The 23,904-nt window shown below is 35.3% G+C and overlaps 1 protein-coding gene across 3 annotated transcripts in view; it reads right to left on the bottom strand.

The window, feature by feature from the left end:
- Lrrc4c (leucine rich repeat containing 4C) overlaps window positions 1-23,904 on the bottom strand; it is a 1,170,008-nt gene that overhangs the window by 699,059 nt on the left and 447,045 nt on the right. For all 3 annotated transcript variants that reach the window (XM_047517277.1, XM_047517278.1, XM_047517279.1), the window contains one exon: window positions 4,672-4,760. The gene's annotated coding sequence lies outside the window, so the exon portion shown is untranslated. The remainder of the gene's footprint in view (window positions 1-4,671; window positions 4,761-23,904) is intronic.

Genomic DNA, 23,904 nt, shown 5'->3' with positions numbered 1-23,904 from the left:
AAAGCATTATTTAGAAGTTTAAAAGAGAAATGTAGCTAAATAACTTTTTTAAAGCTCTACAACTCAGGCAATGGAATTAATTGCTTTCTTTTTTGTTTCACAAATTTTTGTCCAAATTTTACGACATTGCCACAATTTTCATCATTAAAAATAGAAAGACTTTCCAGATGCCACGTAAGGGATAAGGTACAACCTTTCCAAAGCCATGGCCACACAAGTACATGCCCCCATACACCATCTCTAATGTCTGGCAATCTAATCTCAGAAGTTAAAATATTAAGATACAATGAACTTTGCTGTTTATGTATCATGCAAAAGAAAAAATAGGCTGAAATTAAACTATTTTGCAATATAATGTATCTCAATTTTAGAGTGTGAAAAATTTGATAAGAACAATGTACATCTTAGAATTGATGAAAGTTGCTAATTTACAATATGGGAATAGGTGTATCTTAATGTCCCTGTAATGGAAGCAATTTATATTTTTAAAACTACATTGAGTATTTTTGTTATATAATAATAACTATCATTCATTTGATATGTACTTCATGGCAAGCAGTTTCCTTAAAAATATCTAAAGCTAATCATTATGAAGTCATATAAGAATTTGGAAAATTCTCTGGCTTATATATACAAATATTATTTGTGCACTAAGATTAAACAATATAAGAAAATTGAGGTAGTTGAACTAACATTACATTGTTCTAGAGTCTAGAGTTAGAGTTTTAAATATTTTCTTGATTTCCCAAAATTTCTATAAAAGGTCTGTAATTTCTTTTAGAATTTCAAAGCAGCAGCTAAATTTAAAAGGATAAAATGCTGTAGAAACATTTTGGTGGGTGATTGTATAACATTATGCAGCATTAAGCTTAATATCAAGAACTGCCTCTTGTAACACAAATGTTAAAAAGTGTTCAAAGGCTAATTGTGTCATTGAACAACAAAGCACGTTTTTCATTTGAGTTCTTGGCAAAAGGAAGAGATCTAATTCTATTGGTTTTAGATACCTCCTATTTAAAAATGAAAAAGATAAATCAGCAAAATTAAAATAAGTCTCTGACTTGTTGAGTGCCAACAATACGATGCAATTTCCAGATAAAAGGAAAAGCTCACCAGAAATAGTACCACCTCTAATAACAGTCCTTGAATGTACTTTAGTGGCCAATTTAAACATTAAGGAAGAAAACAGCAAACATTGCTCGTGCAATATATTGCTTTCCCTTTTTTTTAAATCAAGATATCTTTCTGTACTGACAGGCAGTTCATGCTTTTTATTTTAAATACCTACCTGTAGTTGGATACTACTATTGACTATTACTTTGCAAAGTTTTAGTCAATATGAAGCTAATTAAAGAATGACAGAGGGAGGTATTATACCAGACTTCTGATAAGAAATAACTGACATACTTAAATTAAGATAATTAAAGGAAGGTTTCTTTACAAAGGGGCTATTTATACAACTATGCCACTGATGTATAAAAATATACATTATGTATAATTAATAATGCTTTATATTAAACAACCATGTTACATATTAATGTACTTGCTGTCCTATATCATTTTAGAGTGCACTCCTTCTATGTACATACTGTTTTAAAAGTTAAATATAAGACAGCCTCAGGCAGGTCCTTCAGGAGGAATTCCTGAAGAAGGCATTGTTACTATAGCAGATGACAGCTCTATGCAAGTTATTGTCCCTGGAGAACTTGCAGTGGAACAAGATGCAGAGGTGGAAGACAGTGATATTGATGATCCTGATCCTGTGTAGGCCTAGACTTAGTTTTAAATTAAAAAAAAAAAAAGTTTAAGAGAAAAAATTAACAAATAAATAAATTTTAAAATATACTATACCGCTTAGTTTAGTTGTGTAGTAGGTAATATCATCTAGTTTTGTGTCATGGTACTCTATATTGTTCACAGAGGAATAAAACTGCCTAGCAATGCATTTCTCAGAGTAACCTGTGGCTCATTAAGTAACTTGTGATTGTATTTTGGGAATTAGTCATATTTTTGCAAACTTCCCTCTGATAATCAGAGATCTGCATGAGTGGATATTACATCAGCAATTGAATTCAAACATTAAGTCTGAAAATGGGTTACATTCAAGACTTTTACTGGGGCCAAAAAACAAATTAAATCTACCGTAGTTTTCTTAAATAAATTATTTCTGTTTATATAAAGTCACAAATAATGAGAAAACAGAAAAGTTAATTAAAAAATAAATTATTTGGCCCTCAAGCCACCAAACAATCAGTTTGGATTTGCCTGATCCCCTTCCACTGACTGGAAGGGGTCCCAAAGGCCTGAGCAAGGTGCATGGAGGGGAACTTTAATCCGTGGGTTTTAGTGCATGCAGCTGTAGGTAATTACTGGAAACAGTGTCCCCAAAGAGTCTTAGAATATCAAACCTGGGGCAAATATGCTCCACTCCAGCAGCTGATCCCTATGAGTGAGAGGAAGAAGAGAATCCAAGACAGTACAAAATGAAAACCTATTTTAGAAAGTCAAAAATTGAGGTCAGAGGGAATGTGAGTGTGGAGTGATTCCTTAGTCTCTATTCCGATTCTTAGAACAGTTTCCTGGTGGTTTTCTACCTTGTATTGTGTGTATTTATTGGGAATTTAAAGGACTTCAAAGACAAGTTTCTTTCAAAATGATTTCATCCAGGGCTATTCATTTCCTCAAGTGACTACAACTAATGTTTTAAACACATGTGCACATGTGTGCTTATACATGTGTAGTCCGCAGTCTTGAAGAGTCACAGGGCTTACACGTTGTCTTATCAAATGTTTGAAAATGTTAGCTTATCAGAAGGCTCAGCTTCCACTTGGTTTAGTTATGTGACATTTGTGTAAGTCACATGTATAAACATGCTGTTTATCACAGAACCCCCAATTGATATATACTATAAGAATTTAACACACTAAAGTTTGATCAGAGTGCATTCAAGTGGCCAGTATTAAAAGTGTTATTTGTCTCTGTGTCTATGTAAATCATATATAGGTATTATTAATTGCTTAAATAAATGGATTACAAATAATTATGCAGTACATATGTTAATGTCATGATTCATTCTGTATAATTTTTAAAATTCTTCCTTTGACAATTTCCAAATGGTTTACAACAGCCTATTCCATTACATTTTCACTTTTTCGTTTCCAGAAACAAAGATCTTGATAAAGGTAGTACCAATGTGATCAGAACAATGTCAGAGGCTCCCTCAGTACCTGAATACATTAATTAAAGTCATTAGTAAATATTGAATAATGTGCCCCTAGCTAAGAGTTAGGGAGAATAAAGAAATAACCACACTAATCACCCTGACCTCAAGGATTGAGACCCAGAAGAAGTGATGAGGCTAGGTTACAACAGGGGATATTAGAGAGGATTTAAATCGTTGCTTGGGTGGAATGATAGAGGAGGCAGTCGCTGTGTTTGGTTACCTTGGAGAGAGTAGCATAAGCAGTGCTTGAAGTAAAGTGTTCATATTCAGGTAGAGGGTGAAAAAGGAAAGGGTCCTGAAAAAATTCACTTAACTGACAAAACCCCGACATTCTAGACACTGTGTTAGGTACTGAAAATACAGTGCACAAATAAATAAAATCGCCCCTTCCCTTACAGAATTCACCTTGTATTGACAGTGCATTGACAGTTCTTTAAAGAAAAGTGAAAGGATAAAGGAATTTTAATTTGAGCAGAAACCTCAAGAGATTAGTGAGGTTAAAGCATTTTGTTCCTTCTGATTTTAGTTGGTTGAATGCTTCCAGAATGAGGGGAAAAAATGCATATTTTTGGTTTGCCTGTGAGGAAGCAACCAGGAAAATGGAAAATGGAAATCAAGAGAGGAATAGTTGATTTAATAAAGTTGATAAAAATATAAAGTGTTAGTATTGATTAAAAAAATAAGGGGTTATGTTGGGAAACAGAATACAGTTAAAGATAAGAGAGATATTTGAGGTCTAAAGAAAAAAATTCAGTGGTGTGCAGGTCAGACAGCCTTATCTTCTCTATAAACCAGGAAACTGGGTCGCCTGAGACTAAGGAAGTCAAGGAAAGGTTTGAGCCCTAGGACAACAGAGAATTGAACAACCTAGAAAGGACTAGAACATGTTAAATGGCCAGGTTCTAGTCAGAACCAGGCAGAGTCGTGTGGCACGATCATGTATGCAAATACTGACTTGGCAACTGGCAAGGGAAATATTGCAGAGGCAGGAGGTGATAGAGAACTCAAGATTTAGAGAGAAACTGACTGGCTGACCTTGAATTTCTGGAAGCAAATAGAGCTGTGTGTGGCATCTGATGCATGCATGTGACCAAGAAAGAAAAATAAAGGATAAATCTGGGTTCCGTTGGAAGCAGAGAGTACAGCAATTGGGAACACAGGCAGCTGCGGTCGGAATAGAAGATTTCGAAACTCTGCTAGACACAAAGTGGTTACCGGAGACACAGAGATTCTAGGCAAAACTACAGTTTGCACGTCTAAAGGAGAAACAGTGCCCTGCCACAGGTGTGTGCACCAAAGACACAGTCACCAGAGAGCTTGGTTGTGCCAAGTATCCAGCAGTTAATGATGTTAATTCACAAACACAGTCATTTCAAAGGCATTTTATGTCTCACGTGAGACAGGTTTTTTTTTCGACTTTTTAAAAAAGCTATTCATGTTGCACTCACATGCTTTCAGTGTATCCGATGATGTTCCTGCTTATTTGGCTCCACTCTCACTGGATGATCTTGCAGCCTTGCAATAAAGAGAATCATTTCTAGGAAAGAGATAAAAATTAAAGCACAGCATTACATTTAAGGAAGTTAGAAAGTAGCTCCAGAAAGTGATTTGAAATTAAAACCTACCTAATGGAATAACCCAAAGGAAACAATTTATGCTTCTTTTATATATTTATGAAAGTATGTATCTATCTTATAATATGTCATTCTTGAGATTTTTCCCAGAATATAAAAGGCTTTTTATAAATTGATGGTAATCCTAATACTTGGTTCTGGAAAAATATCTCAGTTTATCAAAATTTTCTTACTATTGACTGTTGGATAAGATTTTTCACAAAGGAAATAAGGGTGTATTAGTGTAGTTACTCCCACCTTTGTTTGTATACTCTTGTCAAACAATTTTTTGGCTTTGTTTTGTTTTGGGTATTGCAGTTCAAACTTAGCAGTACTTTATCAATGAGCTACATCTGCAGTCCTTTTTATTTTTCATTTTGAAACAGTCAAGTTTTTGAGGTCTCACTAAGGTGCTGAGGTTGGCTTTAAATTTGTGAGCCTCCTGCCTCATGTCTCAGGTCTCTGGGATACCTGGCATGTGCCACCATACCAAGATAAATAAATTTACTCCTCATCCTTAAACATACCCTGCTTTTTCATGTATCCATGTCATTTTCATGCTATCTTTTCAGCCTGAAATGTCATTCTTCCCCCATTTCCCATCAAAAAACTCAAGAATTGTTCTTGAATACCCAGATCAAATATTACTTCTCCCCTTGTGGAGCTGCATATCAAAATTACTATCTATTTTATTTGTCTTCCAATAAACATTGTCATTTTTTATGAGTTTTTTTTTGCATTGTTAATTCCCTTTTCCTGTCTTTGTGCTTTGAAAGTAAGTATGTGTATGTTTTTTCTTTAATCATCTGCCCTCTGTATATAACAGACATTCAAAGACAATATTCAAATTCTCCTTACTTTATTCTGAAGTAATCAGAAATTCAGTACTGCTTTAAACTACATATACTAAGTCCTGAATTAAATCAACCATTTAGTTAATATTTCTATAGTTCACACTATAACAAATTGGAAACACTTTCCAACTAAAACATTTTTTTTTCACTTTATAAAATATTTTTCTCTTCAGTTTTCCTCCTCCAATTGGTCAGTCTTTCTTACTGTCTTCTGGCATTTCCTTTCCATTTCTTACAACAATACAATGCATCATGTCTTACATCTTGACCATAACCTGCTTTCCATTAGGATAATTCCCTTCAAGACCTAGACATGGAATGTACCTTTCTATAACATCTATACCCTTGGGATTGTCAAGTTTATATTTTAGCTCATTTTACATCGCATGCCATTTAAAATCAACTGTCTTCTTCATATATCCACTTAGAGTACTGATAGGCAATTTAAATTGCCAGAATCGAGTTTATTGCCATCACCATTTTACCCCTCCTTCCATCTCTCCCCAGGTGAGAACAACCTGTTCTCACAGTGTCTCATTCAAAAAGACTTGGACTCACCTTGACTCTCCTACTTTTCTTTTCATACCCCACATACTATGTTAGCAAATTCCATTAATTCTAACATAAATATACATAAAACATGACAATATTTTTTCTTTTTTTTTTTCAAAAATACTGATGTGAACCATTATGTGTTTTCTTGCTCTGAAGTCTTGCTTAATCTGTTGTTTCGTCTATTTCCAAAATAGGAAAGTGACCCTATTAAGACAAGTTAAAACCTTCAACTTATATCTTATTCTAGTAAGAGTTGAATAACTAAAAGAACCAATGAAATCCTACATAATATTATCCATCATGAGTGCTCAAACTTCCCTTTTTGGTTTCTCTGCTGACACTACAATGGCCCACTGGTTTCTGCTCAAAATTCCAGACATGCTTTGGGGCATGGGCTTTGATTCTGCTTTACCTTCTCCCTGAGATGCTCCTCCCCTAATCCAGGTGAATCTCTTACCTTCACTGCATCTTTACTGAAATTTATTCTTTTTTCTCAATAAAGGCTCCCTCGCCTGCTCCATTTAGAAGAGGCACTCCCTGCTCCTGGCACAGTCTACTCCTATTTCCATTTTAATTTTTCTTCAAAGCACTTTTTACCATCTAGAATAATACCTTTTCCCCAAATAGACTTTTTTTTTTCCTAGAAGTTCTTTCAGTTGGCCCCATATCTGTCTGAAATGCTCCCATCTTTATGGGATGTGCTAGATTGTGAGGTTTTTTAAAATTTATTTTTATTATAAACAAATGGGATACATCTTGTTTCTCTGTACATGAAGTAGAAGCATACCATTTGTATAATCATATATTTACATAGGGTAATGATGTTTGATTCATTCTGTTATTTTTTCCTTCCCCTCACCCCTCCCACCCCTCTTTTCCCTCTATACAGTCCCTCCTTCCTCCATTCTTGACTCTCTTCCACCCCCCATTATGTGTCACCATCCGTTTATCAGTCAGATCATTCGCCTTTTGGTTTTTTAAGATTGGCTTATCTCAGTTAGCATGATATTCTCCATTTCATCCATTTGCCTGCAAATGCCATAATTTTATTATTTTTTATGGCTGAGTAATATTCCATTGTGTGTGTGTATATATATATATATATATATATATATATATATATATACACCACACTTTCTTTATCCATTCATCCATTGGTTCCATTCATCCATTGGACATCTAGGTTGGTTTCACAGTCTGGCTATTGTGAATTGAGCAGCTATGAACATTGATGTGGCTGTATCTCTGTAGTATGCTGATTTTAAGTCCTTTGGGTATAGGCCAAGGAGTGGGATAGCTGGGTCAAATAATGGTTCCATTCCAAGCTTTCTGAGGAATCACCATACTTCTTTCCAGAGTGGTTACACTAATTTGCAACCCCACAAGCAATGTATGAGTGTACCTTTTCCCCACATCCTCTCCAACACCTATTGTTGCTTGTATTCCTGATAATTGCTATTCTAATTGGAGTGAGATGGAATCTCAGGGTGGTTTTGATTTGCATTTCTCTTATTACTAGAGATGTGGAACATTTTTTCATATGTTTGTTGATGGCTTATAGATCTTCTTCTGTGAAGTGTCTGTTCATTTCCTCAGCCCATTTGTTGATTGGATTATTTGTATTCTTGGTGTAGAGTTTTTTGAGTTCTTTATATACTCTGGAAATTAGTGCTCTATCAATCACTCTAACAAAAGAGGTGATAGACCTCTACAATGAGAACTACAGAACACTAAAGAAAGAAATTAAAGAAAACCTTAGAAGATGGAAAGATCTCCCATGTTCATGGATAGGCAGAATTAATATTGCCAAAATGGCCATACTACCAAAAGTGCTACACAGATTCGATGCAATTCCAATAAAAATACCAATGACGTACCTTACAGAAACAGAGCAAGTGATCATGATATTCATCTGGAAGAATAAGAAACCCAGAATAGCTAAAGCAATCCTTAGCAGGAAGAGTGAAGCAGTGGGTATCACAATACCAGAACTTCAAGTATACTACAAAGCAATAGTAACAAAAATGGCATGGTATTGGCACCAAAATAGACAGGTAGATCGATGGTACAGAATAGAGGACATGAACACAAACTCAAATAAATACAGTTCTCTCATACTAGACAAAGGTGCCAAAAATATGCAATGGAGAAAAGATAGCCTCTTCAACAAATGGTGCTGGGAAAACTGAAAATCTATATGCAGCAGAATGAAACTAAACCACTATCTCTCACCCTGCACAAAACTCAACTCAAAATGGATCAAGGACCTCGAAATCAGACCAGACACCCTGCACCATATAGAATAAAAAGTAGGTCCAAATCTTCAACATGTCGGCTTAGGATCAAACTTCCTTAACAGGACTCCCAAAGCACAAGAAATAAAAGCAAGAATCAACAACTGGGATAGATTCAAACTAAAAAGCTTTCTCTCAGCAAAGGAAACTATCAGCAATGTAAAGAGAGAGCCTACAGAGTGGGAGAAAATCTTTGCCACTCATACTTCTATAATTTCCAAATAGACTTTTAAAATTGTTCTATTCCTCCCATTTTTCAAGAAAACTTCATGAGATCAGGGGTCGGCATTAGCTCTTTTTTAATTTTAATTTTTTTATTAATTTTTTTTTATTTTTACACACTGCATTTTGATTCATTGGCATTATACTGCACTTTCACTTCTGTGTTGAATAGCACCTGGTATGTAGTATGGGGCTTAAATAGATTCAGCTGATAGAAGAAGTGAATTCATTTGAAGAAGATTGCTAAAATAATTTATCAGCATTATTGAACCCAAATTTTTCACTTTTACATTTACCTTAACTGTAGAAGTAGAGGATTATTGGGTCCTTTTATAATTTATCATCTGTATCTGTCCTAAGAAAACAAAGCTGTCAGTTTAATCTAGAGAAAAGTTATTCTATTGCAGAAGGAAAGTATCTTGGGTAATTTACTGTCTCAAACAACTAAAAAATCATTGAATAAATGGGCTCATCATGTGACCCAAGAAAAGCTAGGCTTCAGTTCCTGTCCCACCATGTTTTAGACACATAACTTCATTCTTAGTCTCCAATCCTTTGGTATGAAACTAGAATAATAATAATAGATTCTGTCACTTTCACAAGAAAGCTGAGCAAATAAGATGGGAAAATCAGTAAACATGTGATTTGAGTATCAAAAGCTACTGAATGAGACCTATTTTAACCCTGATACAAACTATGTATTTATATGTAAAGCTTACTTTCAGTCCTTTTCAGATATCTGAGCTATCTTGCAAAGTTAATTTGTGGTGGAACCTATACTGAAGTTGAGTCCTTTAAATTGTATAGCAGGTCATTTTCCCCCACAATAAATATTATTAACATCTAAAATAGGCACCTTATTTTGTCTGTTATACAAAGCTAGAAACATTTCACATTCTGATAATAAACTTAATCATGACATAACAAGTATCTAACACTTTTGAACACTTATTATATATCCAGCATTACTCTAAGGGCTTACCATGTATAATTTTATTTAATTCTCAAATAATTCTGTATCATTGTGACTATAATCATCCCCATTAAAAAATGAAAGAACAGGAATCATGAGATTGAATAACTCATACCAGACACAGAGTCAATGAGTGGAGGAACCAGCATGCCAGCCTCGCCAGTTTTGTAATGCAAAAATTAATTTTAATTCCAAAGTCAATTTGTATTATCTGGAGTCCACCGGATGGAGTTTGAAAAAGCCAATCACATTTAAAATTAACAGTAAGTTATAGGAATATCTGGACACCTAATCATGAATTAAAAACAAAGCAATATATATTATGGCAACATTCTTGAGGACCTGATTACTTTTCTGTGACTATTCCTTGAGAAGCACTCAGTTTCCCCAGTAGTTCATTTCTTATAATCGTTTCTGTAATCTTATAATCGCTTCTGTGAACAGACCCATTGCAATATTTCAGAGTAATAAGAGAAATTCCCTTTGTGATTATCAGGAGCTAATAAAATAGTTGTGTCAAGTATCAATCTGATTGGAAGCACCATTGCCTATAGTCACTTAAAGAAATAATTTCAGCATGTTCTTTCAGTGGCAATCTTGCACTGGCAGAAGGGGGCAAAGATAAATGAATAGCTCCATTTCTTCCTCTAATTCTGACAGTTCATTTTCTCCTGAGAAACAGCTACTCTGGCAGGAAAAAAATTCCTCATCTCCCTCTGACCTTTCTCCATTTGAATGAGAGAAACACAATGAGCCTGAACTGTCAAAAGAAGAGATTCAAGAGAAGAACAAGTGAATCCTAGAGACAATCCATTCTGCGTGGCACCAAACTGGGCAACAGTTTCAGAGTATACCTGTCCCACAACCAGTGGATTCTTGGTAAAAATTATCACGCCGTCAGCACAATTGTGGTAGTAGGTAGCTTGGACTGAACACACACTGTATGTCCAAAATTATGGGAAGTACATTATTTGATTTATTTTGATTTTGTGTTGTATAGATTGGTTTGGATGTCATTGGTCAGTTTGAGCCAGTTAGGGCACTTTCTTAGGTAGATAAATATGACATCCCTAAAAATTTAATCTAGTTGAGTCAGATTTGAGCCAACTAAGGCACAAAGGGGTTATGTGGTTAGTCCCAGTTCTCAAAAAATAATATCACAGCTAAAGAATTTCTGCCTGGCACTGTAACATTTTTTTCATGAGGAAGAACAAAGACCAATTCACTCATGTTTTATAAGACTGGGTGATGTATTTATATTGAACATTAGTGAACATTAACTATTTTTACAAAATTAGTTATGATATGAATGATGAATAAGATTTAATTTTAAAAGCATGTTGTATAACGACTTTTCTGAAATTTAAAGAGATGCTCCAGTTTTGGTGCTCAGGTAAATATGACCAGAATTTATTACCTCAATGCTTGTTATAAATAACTCCTGTGAACCAAGTTCAAATCATTACATCTCTTTTTGTATAATCATAAATACTAACACAAGTGCTGTTAGTAATTATTTTTGTGGGGAGGAGGGGATGCCAGGAATTGAATTCAGGGGCCCTATTTTATTTAGAAACAGGGTCTCACTGAATTGCTTAAGTGACCTCACTTTTCTGAGGCTGGCTTTGAACTTGCAATATCGTGCCTCAGCCTCCCGAGTTGCTGGGATTACATGTGTGGGCCACCGCTCCCAGCAGTAATTAATTATTATGTTCTCAAGTTTTCCTTCCAAAATCAATTCATGATATGTGATGAATTGTTTCAAAAATGGAGAAAATGCATTTATTTATTATTTCACTAATTCATTTACCTGACACACATTAACCACTGTGTTTGAGGTACTGCTTTAATAGCTGGCAATTCAACAAAAAATAAGACAGTTTGTAGCCAGTTACTGCTAATAGTTGAAAGGAAAGAAGATAAGGCTACCAAAGGGAAAGGACTCAAAAGAGGACATTATTATTTGAAACTTATGGTAATACCTTGGAATAGATTTCATTATTATCACGTTACAGAGCAGGAAATAATGCATGATGGCTAAGGGATTTGATCAAAGGACTATATTGCTGAGACGCTGAATTTAAAAATGTTACTGCTTCTACCATCTCCTCTCCATTTTCTTGGCAGTGATTCTTAGATTCAGAGCTCCTCACTTCCTCTAAAGACTTTTCCAGTACATTGCTTTGAGATCATTCCTTTTCCATTTTTATCTATCATGCTCTTCATTTTCCACAATGTCTAACTTTGAGATAATTTAAAAACATATCAGGCTTCCTTATTCCCTCTACTTAAAACCTAAGTGGCTGTCTGTTGCCTCCAGAATAAACTGCAGGGTTCTTAGAACATTCTATACTTCTCACAAAATAAATATTTCTCTAATGCTCAAATTTAAGTCAAAACTCTAGACAATTAAGACTAAATAGTCCAAGACTCAGAAAAGATATAGGTGTAACTCACAGATGATCCCATTCTTATTACAATTACCTGTGTGTTATTTTACTTCACTAATCCTTAGCATGTCATTTGGAAAACAGAGTTCATAACATGTAACACAATGTTTTGTGCACATAATAAATACTCAGTAGATGATGTTGACGATTGCCATTACTCTCTATTTTATGCTGAAAATATTGATCTTTATAATTCCAAGGAATAGACAGACATCTAACAAGATAAAGTAGGAGAAATGGATAGGAAATTGGTACAAAATCCTTGTGTAATACGGGTACTAAAAATAAAACAAGGGCATAGCACATGCAGAAAATCACATACTAGGAAGTTTCAACAGAAATCACAAGTATGAAAAAAGTTGGAAAAATAATAGAATAGACTGGAGTTAAGCAATGACTTGCAATTTCATAGTTAGGTTGTCAAACCAGCATGACATTTTTTGAAGTGGAAATTCTATTAAAACTGAGATAATTAATTCTTTTTTCTTTGTTACAATAATAAAAATATAAGTAGGATCTGAATTGATCAAGATAAAATTATTGTAATAAAAATACTTTTTCTTATCATATAAATCAAATTGAGTTTGTAATGGTTTTAACAGTAGTAAATAGGAACATTCTAGACCCCATTTCTTACTTGAAATATAAAGAATTGCAATTCTTGATTTTACAGCTCTCTAAGAATATGCTTTCCTACCAATGAATGCTCTCATATAAATTTTATACATGCTTATGTTAAATATAGGTTAACTGACAGATTATTTTGAAATGTTCAAAGTGATTAATCAAGGCTGTTTCATTTAGTGATGAGAGATATTCAGTGATATTTCAAGATTTCAAGTTTGGTTAAATTAAGATCATAAGCATGAAAACTCACTTGAACTCAGGAAAATATTTTGGGAACAGGGAAGCTAAATGGTAATATTCGGAAACACAAGCTTAGCATTAGTGACACTAAGCAAACTTTCAGCTATCTTCAAATTGATTGGCAGTTTTACCTGAGAAGTAAACACATAGTTTTGCTTGTTCTGACCTAAATAAATTCACAGTAGATAAGATCACATATTAGCATTCCTTTATACAAATAATCATTAAAAACCACTAAATATCAGGCTGTATGTTAAATGCTAAAAATATAGTAAGAAATACAGTATTTTTCCTAAATCTGCAGGGCTCATAATTTATGTAGAAGACGGGTATAAGAAAAAGAATGAATTTCATCTCACCCCAATTAGAATGGCGATTATCAAGAACACAAGCAACAATAGGTGTTGGCGAGGATGTGGGGAAAAGGAACACTCATACATTGCTGGTGGGGTTGCAAATTAGTGCAGCCACTCTGGAAAGCAGTATGGAGATTCCTCAGAAAGCTTGGAATGGAACCACCATTTGACCCAGCTATCCCACTCCTTGGCCTATACCCAAAGGACTTAAAATCAGCATACTACAGAGATACAGCCACATCAATGTTCATTGCTGCTCAATTCACCATAGCCAGATTGTGGAACCAACCTAGATGCCCTTAGTTGATGAATGGATAAAGAAACTATGGCATATATATACAATGGAATATTACTCCGCAATGAAGAATGATAAAATTATGGCATTTGCAGGCAAATGGATGAAATTGGAGAATATCATGCTAAGTGAGATAAACCAATCTCAAAAAACTAAAGGACGAATGATCTCACTGCTAAGCAGATGAGGACATATAATGGGGGATGGGAGGGGTTAGCGTTAGGGTTAGGGTTAGGTTTAGGTTTAGGGATAAGGAGGGTGGTAAGAATGAAGGAAAGAAGGACTGCATAGAGGGAAAAGAGGGGTGGGAGGGGTGGGGGGGAAGGGAAAAAAAATAATGAATCAAACATCATTGCCCTATGTAAATTTATGATTACACAAATGGTATGCCTTGACTCCATGTACAAATAGAGAAACAACATGTATCCCATTTGTATACAATAATATAAAAAAAAAGAATGAACACAGTGTTTTATTAGTGTTGATATTTGTACTGGATAGAGAAGGGCATTTGTGTGGTTATTTTAGTTTGGGCACCAAAGAATATGTACCAAGATGGGTTTAGACATAAAAGAAATAGATTGGGAGAAATTCCCATGAAGGATATAGGGGGAGTAAGCAGGAGAACAAAGGTACAGCTTTCAAACTTATAGGAAAACTCAGACCTAGGTGAAGAACAGAAAATACCAAAGGTTGTATAATATGAGCCTTCACCAGTTCCCAGGTTTTCAGCTAGACAATGGAGAGTACTGAGTTGAAATTTCACACTAGACGAGTCCTGTCCTCGTAGAAGTGGGCCTGAACCAGTAGCAGTCATTGACTAGAACAGCCCTTGGGAAACACATTCTGGCAGCGAAAGTCCCACTGGATCCCAAGGATCATGTCAGGTTATCATTGAGTTATGCTCCCAGTCCCAGGACGCTTTCATGACTGCCACCCTGGGAATGGTTATTTTTACTCATGGACTAGAACTTCAGAAAGTGGTGCAGTTTTGAAAGACAAATAGGAAATACAAAGTGTATAAGGTGAGTGCACACAAAGCAGACATGAACTAATGCAAAAATCCCGGACAACATAGCGAGCTTGGGAGAGTTCCACGTGGTCCATTATGGATGAAGCATGTACCTAAGACAAGCCATATGCCAGAGAGAGAGGCAGGAAGCCACTATTCAGACTAGGAAGACTAAGGTGAACTCTACAAAGATGGTATGCTACAGACTGGAGTCATTGAAGGGATTAACACTTGATAGAGACAGTAAAGGATCTGTACTGTAAAAGGACTCCTGATGTTTACAGCATGTTCAGGTGGAACATGTTCAGGTGGAGGATTCAGGAGGCAGAGAGGAGGAAGATACTAGTCATAAAGAAAAGCCAGAATCATACAAGCCTGGGATGCAATTCTGACTCCACTATTACCAACCATGTGACCAGAAGCAAGTAACTCATCACCCCAGAGCCTCCCACACTAACTTCCAGTATCAGCTGTAACATGAGTCCTTACCTCATTGTGGCATGAGGGTCATGTGTAGAAAATGAATAGAAGCATTCTTAGGGGCTCAGGTGCGTCAAGCAGACATAAACCTACATTCATATCCTGGTCCAAATGTGTGCCCACCTGCATGTGTTATATCAGTCTCTATAAACCTTAGTTCTCTTAAATATAAAATGGTAATAAAATCTCATCTCCCTATGGAGTTGATCTCTATGAAGTGATATGTGTGAAGTCTTAGTTCACTCTTTGTGGATAAGAAATGTTCAAATAACTGAGTGCCTGGTACTGGGCCAGGTATCTCGCCCACCTTTAATGTTCTGTTCTCAACAGCATCTCTGCAGGCAGGCTGTTTTCTCCCCTGACTTTAGAGGAGCAAATTGATACCTGAAGAGTTTAAGTAACTGGCCCACAGTCACACAAGTGACATTACTGGGTTGTAATTCTCAGTTGCCTGACTTCAAATCCCATATTTTTAACCACTATTCTCCATTACCTTCCCTTCCAGCGCGAAGCAAGGCCATCCACCTGCCAAAGAAAATGCAATTCTAAGAACTCACTTATTGGATACCATTGTTTCCTTGTATTATTAGGATGGTTTAAAGCAGAGTTACAGATCACGCAAACAAAACTTCTGGTTGGCCTCCAAGAGAGGTTTTATACACTTCATTTGAATGCAACATTGCAATCACCACACAGATTCTGATGAAGTTGTATTCCATTATTTGGAATTGGTTTCACTGAGAAGAATTAAAGGTGGACATGATGGAGACAGCTGTCCTCAAAACCATCTGTCTACAAAAGTGTTTGGAATATTTGCAAACATTAGTGTCTTCATTCTAAAGAGAAATGAATTTAGCTCCCAACTAAAAGCAATCTTGATTCAGGTGGTTAAAAGCAACAGAAAGCTGGCCTACTAAACTGGCTCTACAAAAATCAGACACAAAGAAAATCACCATGTGAGAGTCCCCTCCCCATTTCTTCTTACAGAGAAAAGGCTGATTGAATTTTAATAGGTCCTGGCATGTTTCTTATTACACCAAATACTTACTTCACCAAGCTTCACTTTCCTTAACCAACATAAGATTAATCTAAGGTTGCCTTGAATCCTGAAAAAAACACCTATTGTTAGGTCTAGAACCTGTTAGCTACTCCACAAATGTTAGTTCCCCTTGGAAGGGTGGTAAAGAATGATTTTCAAAATCAGCAGATTGTCAGAAGATGATTCCAATGGTAAATAAGACACATACCATATTACTAGATGAGGAAGTGTAGAAGCTTTCATTGTTAATAATTCAACTAAAAAAAAAAAAAACAGAAAGGGTTCCCAGCTGCCTCAGTAATACATTTGAATCATATAACATGGGGAAAGATATCTTATTCCTATCTACCAGTTGAGAGGTTTTGATTTTCAAACATAATTTTGCTGACCTCCCCTGTAAAGGGGTTCACCTTCAATACAGAAACTTATAAATCTGCAAGATTTGCAAAACACAGATAGGTATATTTTTTCAGTTTCATTCGAAAGAAGGCAAAAATAAAATGCCTCTGGCATTAAGAAACTCAAACACCAAAGTGATTAAAGTTTATCGACTGTATTAACAAAGTCTACTCTGGACAATTTGGACAAGACCTTTGTCTCTCAAAAACTTTCTACTGAGGAAATGAGGTGTTCTTGAAGTAGCTGCCCCTTTGCACCCATGGAAAGCTTGGCACCACAGAGGAAATTTTAGAAAGCAGACAGCTCCCAGTCCATGAGATGATTCTGGAAACAACTGAGAAGGAATCAATAATCTATCACTTCATCATTTTTACCTTGAAATACTAATACTCAAGAAAACACCACTTGCATGGTCCTGGGACATAAATCAAGACTATTTCCTGGTAATGTTGGCACATATGTTACTATTTAGCATCACTTGATATTAGACTCATTCTTTGACAATAAGGAGAGATAGAACTTTCTAAAAGTATAGCCTTCTGTGTCTTTCCTATTCATTCCAGCCTCTACATTCTCAAGTTGCATTTCCTACTAATGCTCATTTGTCCGCTGCAATAATCAGGCTCTTCTGAGTGGCATTTTTCTTTGGAGATTCCCTCCTATTCTGGACACCCTACCAACTCAGTCAATGAAGCATCATTTTTTCCCCTTAATTTCAGATCAACTTACTCAATAAATTTGCCACAAAAATTAAAGATAACCTTCAAATACACTGTATAATCCCATAAAATCATGAATATTTGAAGAAAATCCTATCTTTCAATACATATGCATTGGAGTTGATATGACCTCAATTTTAAAATTTCGGAAATAACCACTTACATGAAGGCGAATATAAATTATTTCAGAAGCCCTGTCAGAACAAATCTTTGATGTTAAGTTTGGAATCAGCAGTGGCATCCAGGATTTCAACATCTGTACAGAAGGGAGAAGCAATGAGTCTATTAGGCAATCCTCTCTTCATGGGGAAAAGAGCTTGTTCTGTGCTCCTGATGTGAAGCTGTCCTCTAACAGAAAGCAAGCAGAATTCTCCTTAGAAGGAAACAGTGAAGAGCATGAAAAAAGATCATGCAGAATGGGAAGAAAATCTTTGCCACCTGCTCCTCAGATAGGGCATTAATCTCCAGGATATACAAAGAGCTCATAAAAGCTTGACACCAAAAAACTAATAACCCAATCAGTACACAGCAAAGGAACTGAACGGACACTTCTTAAAAGAAGAAATAAAAATGGCCAACAAATACATGAAAAAATGTTCAATATTCTAGCAATTCGAGAAATGCAAATTAAAACTACACTGAGACTTCATCTCACTCCAGTCAGAAAGGCAATTATCAAGAATACAAGTAACTATAAATGTTGGCGAGGATGTGGGGAAAGGGTATATTCATGTAACTGGTTGAACTACAAAGTAGTACAACCACTCTGAAAAGCAGTATGGAGATTCCTTTAAAAACTAGGAATGGAACCACCATTTTACCTGGTTATACCATTCCTTGGTATATGTCCTAAGGATTTAAAATCAGCATTCTATAGTGATGCAGCCACATCAGTGTTTATAGTAACTCAATTCACAATAGCTAAACTATGGGAACCAACCTAGGTGTACCTCAAAAGATGAATGGATAAAGAAATATGGTATATATACACAATGGAGTTTACTCAGTCATAAAGAAGAAGGACTTTGTGGCATTCACCAGTAAATGGATGAAACTGAAGACATCATGCTAAGTTAAATAAAGCAATCCCCCCCAAACAAAAGTCAAATGTTTTCTCTGATATACAGAAGCTCATCCAAAATAAGGGGGGTAAAAAAAAAGAGTAGTAGAAAGATCAGTGTAGTTGAAAAAGAGAAATAAAGGGCAGGGAAAAGGGATGGAATAGGAAAGACAGTGGAATGAATCTAACCTAAATTTCCTGTGTGCACACACAAATATGCCATAATCCATCTCCACCATCATGTACATCTAGAAGGCACTAATTTAAAAAAAAAAAAGCAAATAGCAGAAAGAATAGAGGCAAGGAAACAGGGGAAGTGTATAAGAGAAAGTCAAAGTACTGATTACATCCCGTGCTTTATAATTACATGAAAATGAATCTTACTATTACGTACAACTTAAAAATAAAACAATAAAAAATCCCTATAGCCTACAATTATTGAGCACCATCCATGTTCCCAGCAACTGGAAAGAAGACAAACATTTATCTAAGTTCCAGAGCTCTGCCTGTTAAATCTTTTTTTCCAGCTCAGTTGTTTTCCTACTTTTCATTCCCTGATCATCACTAATTCCCCCCTAATCTCAATTACATGTGTGTCTGTTATGGAATTGAAAAATATTTCTCTTTGTATCATAATTGTATCATAATTTTACCTATCAGTCCTATCTGTTAGATAATAATATCACCAACTTCAGAAATGTCTCTTCAGCCACTGTGCATACATCAAATCTTATAGTAATAGGGATGCTATAATTTCCTTATATTTAATTATTATAGTAATTTCTTAGTGGGGAAAAACTGAAAGATATACAACTAAAAATAATAAAGAAGACTTATTGTCTTCTCTGTCCCCATATTCAAGGAAGTTTATTTCTCTTTGGCAACTAATGTTATTATTTTGGCGTATATCTTTGCAGAGATTATCTCTGGATACCCAGGTGCATACAGAATGATTTAATTTTGTGGGGGCTTTAAAACAAAATTCAGATCCTGGTATGCATAGTTTTGTAGCTTGCTTTTGTAAGATAATATGAATCTTGAGCATCTTTTTATGTCAGTACATACAGATCTATTCCATTCTTTTTAAATGTTGTGTAATATTCTGGATGAGTAAATACATGTATCAGTACAAGATAAACCTAGATAAGCTCATGGTATCCAGCATCCTTCCTGTAATGTAGAATATTGGCAACAACATAGAGAAAGTAATGAAATAATGCAGCACCATTTTTCATAGAAATAAGGCCATTGTAATATATAATAAAATCTGGAGGGCAGAGACAGGGAGGTAAACTGTGCATTGATTTTTCTAGAAACTTTGACAGTGAATTGTTTTATGTTATGTCTGCTACACTCTCAAATATAAAGCTGTACAAGAAGGAGGACTTATTTTCCAAAACCCTTCCTAGACAAAGAAATGTATACTACTTAAAGTGTTGTCTGAAATAAGCCAATTGAGTTCAATACTGAAATACACAGCGTAGCATGAACTGCATGCTACTATGCTCAGTCTGTCAGGGAAGAGAAACTAGGTAAGAGGAAAACAAGAAATTGTTTTCTGATGCAATTATAGTGTATATTTGAAAAGTAAGACAGGCTTTGGGGAATGTAAGTCATCAGCATGAGTTTATACAGATTTTATTACATATGTAATACAATGTTCTACAATATCTGTTTTGTTGCCTAGAGTTACAGGAATATTAATATATTGGCATTTAAGTATTTTTAACTTCAAACTTAAATCTCAGAGGATTTCAACAATATCAATACCTGTGTGCAATAAATTCTATCATAAGAGATTTCCTATAAACAGAGGAGTCATTATAAGTTGATGAATCTAAAAGGTGGTACAGATTTAAGATTTAATTGTATAATTAAGAAGAGTATCAGATGTAACAATACCTCCATATGAGAGGAAGACTAGAAGTAGTAGTAATAACAATACACTTTGTCACTCTTGATTGAGTAGAACAATGTAATTTGGGGTTTAATCTCTAGGGCGATCTGCCTCAAATTGAACTCTGGCCCTGTTTTCTCTAGCCCTGGGAAAAATAATTTCCCCATGCAATAATTTTCTCTTCTGTAAAATGAATATAATAGCTATTATTTCAAGATTTGTTATAGCAGTGAAATTAGTTCATATATGCAAAGTTCATATATAGATCACGTTATCACAAATTATTTAGAAAAGTGAGTTGTGATTTATTTAACATATATGTGGAACACACATCCTGTTCAACATATCTTACCAGGTTAACATTAATATTTTGATTTTAAGAATGACTAAATAGCCGGGCAAGGTGGCACATGCCTGTAATCCCAGCAGTTTAGGAGGCTGAGACAGAAGGATTGTGAGTTCAAAGTCAGTCTCAGCAACAGAGAAGGCCTAAGCAACTCAGTGACCCTGTCTCTAAATAAAATATAAAATAGGGATGGAGATGTGGGTCAGTGGGTTGAGTACCCAAGTTCGATACCCAGTATGGAAAAAAAAAGAGTGACTAAGTATAAATAGATAAGAGCTAGGAAATCACTGAAGAGGTGTAAGACCCTAGATTTTTGTCTCTAAATTCCAGCCTCTTTAGACCACATGACTTTCTCTACAGAGAAATCAAGGAAGCATATAGACTGAATTTAGAGAAGAATTTTAAGACTATTTTCTTTTCCCATTTCTATTTCATATTGAATATTTACCATGAAATAATACTAAGAGTTTCTAACACATTTCCTTTTTTGGACAAACATATTCTTTTCCTGAGCTCTCAACTTTTTAATCTGGTCTTCTCTATGAAATTAAGATAGCTGTATTGGAGGGTACCTCTTGAGAAATGCAAACATAAGAAATATAAGTAATTTATGGAAACTGCTTTGACATGAAGCCCACAGGAGGTATATGCAGGTGCAGCAGAGAAGAAGCAAGGAGCTTCAAGCAGAGCACCTCTGGCTAGTACGCAAGTGTCCTACATGCCATTGCAGTTCTTTATGGGGTCTAGGGCACAAATGGACATCTTCAACTTCTTGTGCTTGTATTGTTTGCTTAAGGCATCTCTGCGTAGTTTCTCCTGTCCCTGGAATATCCACTCTCTGCATACCTTCAAACCCACGCACAAATAAACACACAAACAAGTGCGTTCATATATATGTATGCACGCGCGTGCGTGCGCACACACACGCGCACACACACACACACACTCGTGCCTTGCCCTGATTTTTATTACCGAGACCATTTGTCCCTCTATGGTTGCAAGATCAGCTCCTTAAATAAAAGCTGAACACAGAATTCTGCTTGTAACTGTGACACTACATTCACAAAGGTACTAATAAAATGGTCCTCATGAAATAAAATTGCTTTAAGATGTTTCTTCTTTAAAGTGTAATGATTTCTGTTTTACATTTGAGACAGTATGCTACTTTCATAACACAGTTCATTAAAAAAGCTCTCCTGAGAGGGATCTTATTGAGAAAACATAACCTTATGGAAATAAAATAAGAAAGGTCTGGAAAAACAAATTATTTGATCTGCATATATCAAAGACCATGACTTTACCATCAGGGTTTTCCCTTTCATGACTTAGAAAATGGGCAGTGACAAAAATATGTGTCATCAACTCCTCTGGTCCAAATTGAAGTCCCATCTCATTAAGAGAGGTCTTCTGGACCTTTCTATTTTACAACAATTCTGTCTTCTCTGAACCTCTGAATATATACCATTATCATTCATCTTGTCACCTCAATAAGAATGCAAAACTTACATCATTCGGTAGGCATACTCCCCCATAATCTTTTATCCTACTGAAAGATACATCTATCTTCTGGTTTTAAACACCCAGCATGTGCTACTAGATACTGGAATGCTCAACCACTGTTCATTAGACACAAATGAACCATGGACTGAAACTGCAAGAATTTTATCTCTCTGCCAGTCCTGGAAATGTGACAAAGAAACAAGAATCAAAGACAGCAAGTGATCTGTCCACAGGTTCAGGTGCAGATAACAAGTTTTGAGTTTTTTGAGCCAATACCATTCTTTCTTGTTCTAGAGATGCAGTCAAGGCTAACCCACTATCACATATAATTTTAATAATTTAAATAAACTTTCTTTTTTTTTTTTTTTTAAATCTTACTTCACCCATGCTCCAGGAAGAAACTGAATGTAATTTACTTTGGTCTGAATGTGTGACCCCAAAAGTTCACATGTTGGAAACTTAATTCCAAAAGCCATATGTTTATGGTATTTGGAGTTGGGGATCCTAGAAGGGAATTAGAATTTGGTAAGATCAGAAGGGTGGAACCCCCATGATGGTACTCATGTTTTTTTAAGAAGATCAGAGACTCAAGATGACATGTTTACTCTGTCGCTCCATGTGATGCTCTTTGTCATGATCTGATACAAGAGTCTTGTGCCAGATGCCAGAACCATATTCTTGGACTTACCAACCTCCAGAACTATGAACTAAATAATCCTTATTTGCAAATTTCCCAGTCTGTTTTATTTGATTTTAGCAACAGAAGCAGAGCAAAAAACCCTTAGGTATTTTAATATGATTCTTAATTCCAATGTGATTGAGAATCTTAGAGATACATCCTATTCAGAGATCCATACAATCATGTCTAGCACTAATTAGACTTAAGGACTAATAACACAAATGAGATAAAAGCAAATATTTCTATTTGATGTCCACATAACATTGAGGCAATAAGGCAGAGAACCTCATTAGGCTCTTTATGGCAGAGGGCTTTTATTTAGTCTTGCTTTGACTTCAACAATTATCTAAGACTTTTCTGCTTTGTATAGTACCCACTATTACCAATCACACCAATATGTAAATATCTTTAAAATGCAAAAAACAATTGAAAGACTGTTTTATGAATCTTGAAATAACATAATTTTACTATTCACTTTTTTATTTTTTAAAATTTTATTTTTACAGACCACATTTTTTCCTTTTATTTCTTCATTTTATTTTTGATTTTTTTCTGTTTTTATTTATCTTTTAATTTTTTGCAGACTGTATTTTGATTCATTGTACACAAATGGGGTACATCATTTCGTTTCTATGGTTGTGCACAATGTGGATTCATACCGTTCGTGCAATCATACATGTACACAGGGTAATGATGTCTGTCTCATTCTACCATTTTTTCATACCCCACTACCTCTGATTTCTCTCTACATAATCCAAAGTTCCCCCATTCTTCTCTCACTCCCCACCCACCCACCCCTATTATATAGCATTCTCCACTTATCGAAGAAAATATTCAGCCTTTGGTGTTTTGGGATTGGCTATTTCACTTAGCATGATATTCTCCAATTCCATCCATTTATTTGCAAATGCCATAATATTATTCTTCTTTATGGCTGAATAGTGTTCTGTTGTGTATATATACCAGAGTTTCTTTATCCATTCTTCTGTTGAAGGGCATCTAGGTTGGTTCCACAATCTAGCTATGTTGAACTGAGCTGCTATAAACATTGATGTGGCTATGTTACTGTAG

This window comes from Sciurus carolinensis, chromosome 11, assembly GCF_902686445.1.
Source record: "Sciurus carolinensis chromosome 11, mSciCar1.2, whole genome shotgun sequence".
Classification (NCBI taxonomy): Eukaryota; Metazoa; Chordata; class Mammalia; order Rodentia; family Sciuridae; genus Sciurus; species Sciurus carolinensis.
This window is presented reverse-complemented; position numbering and strand designations above follow the sequence as displayed.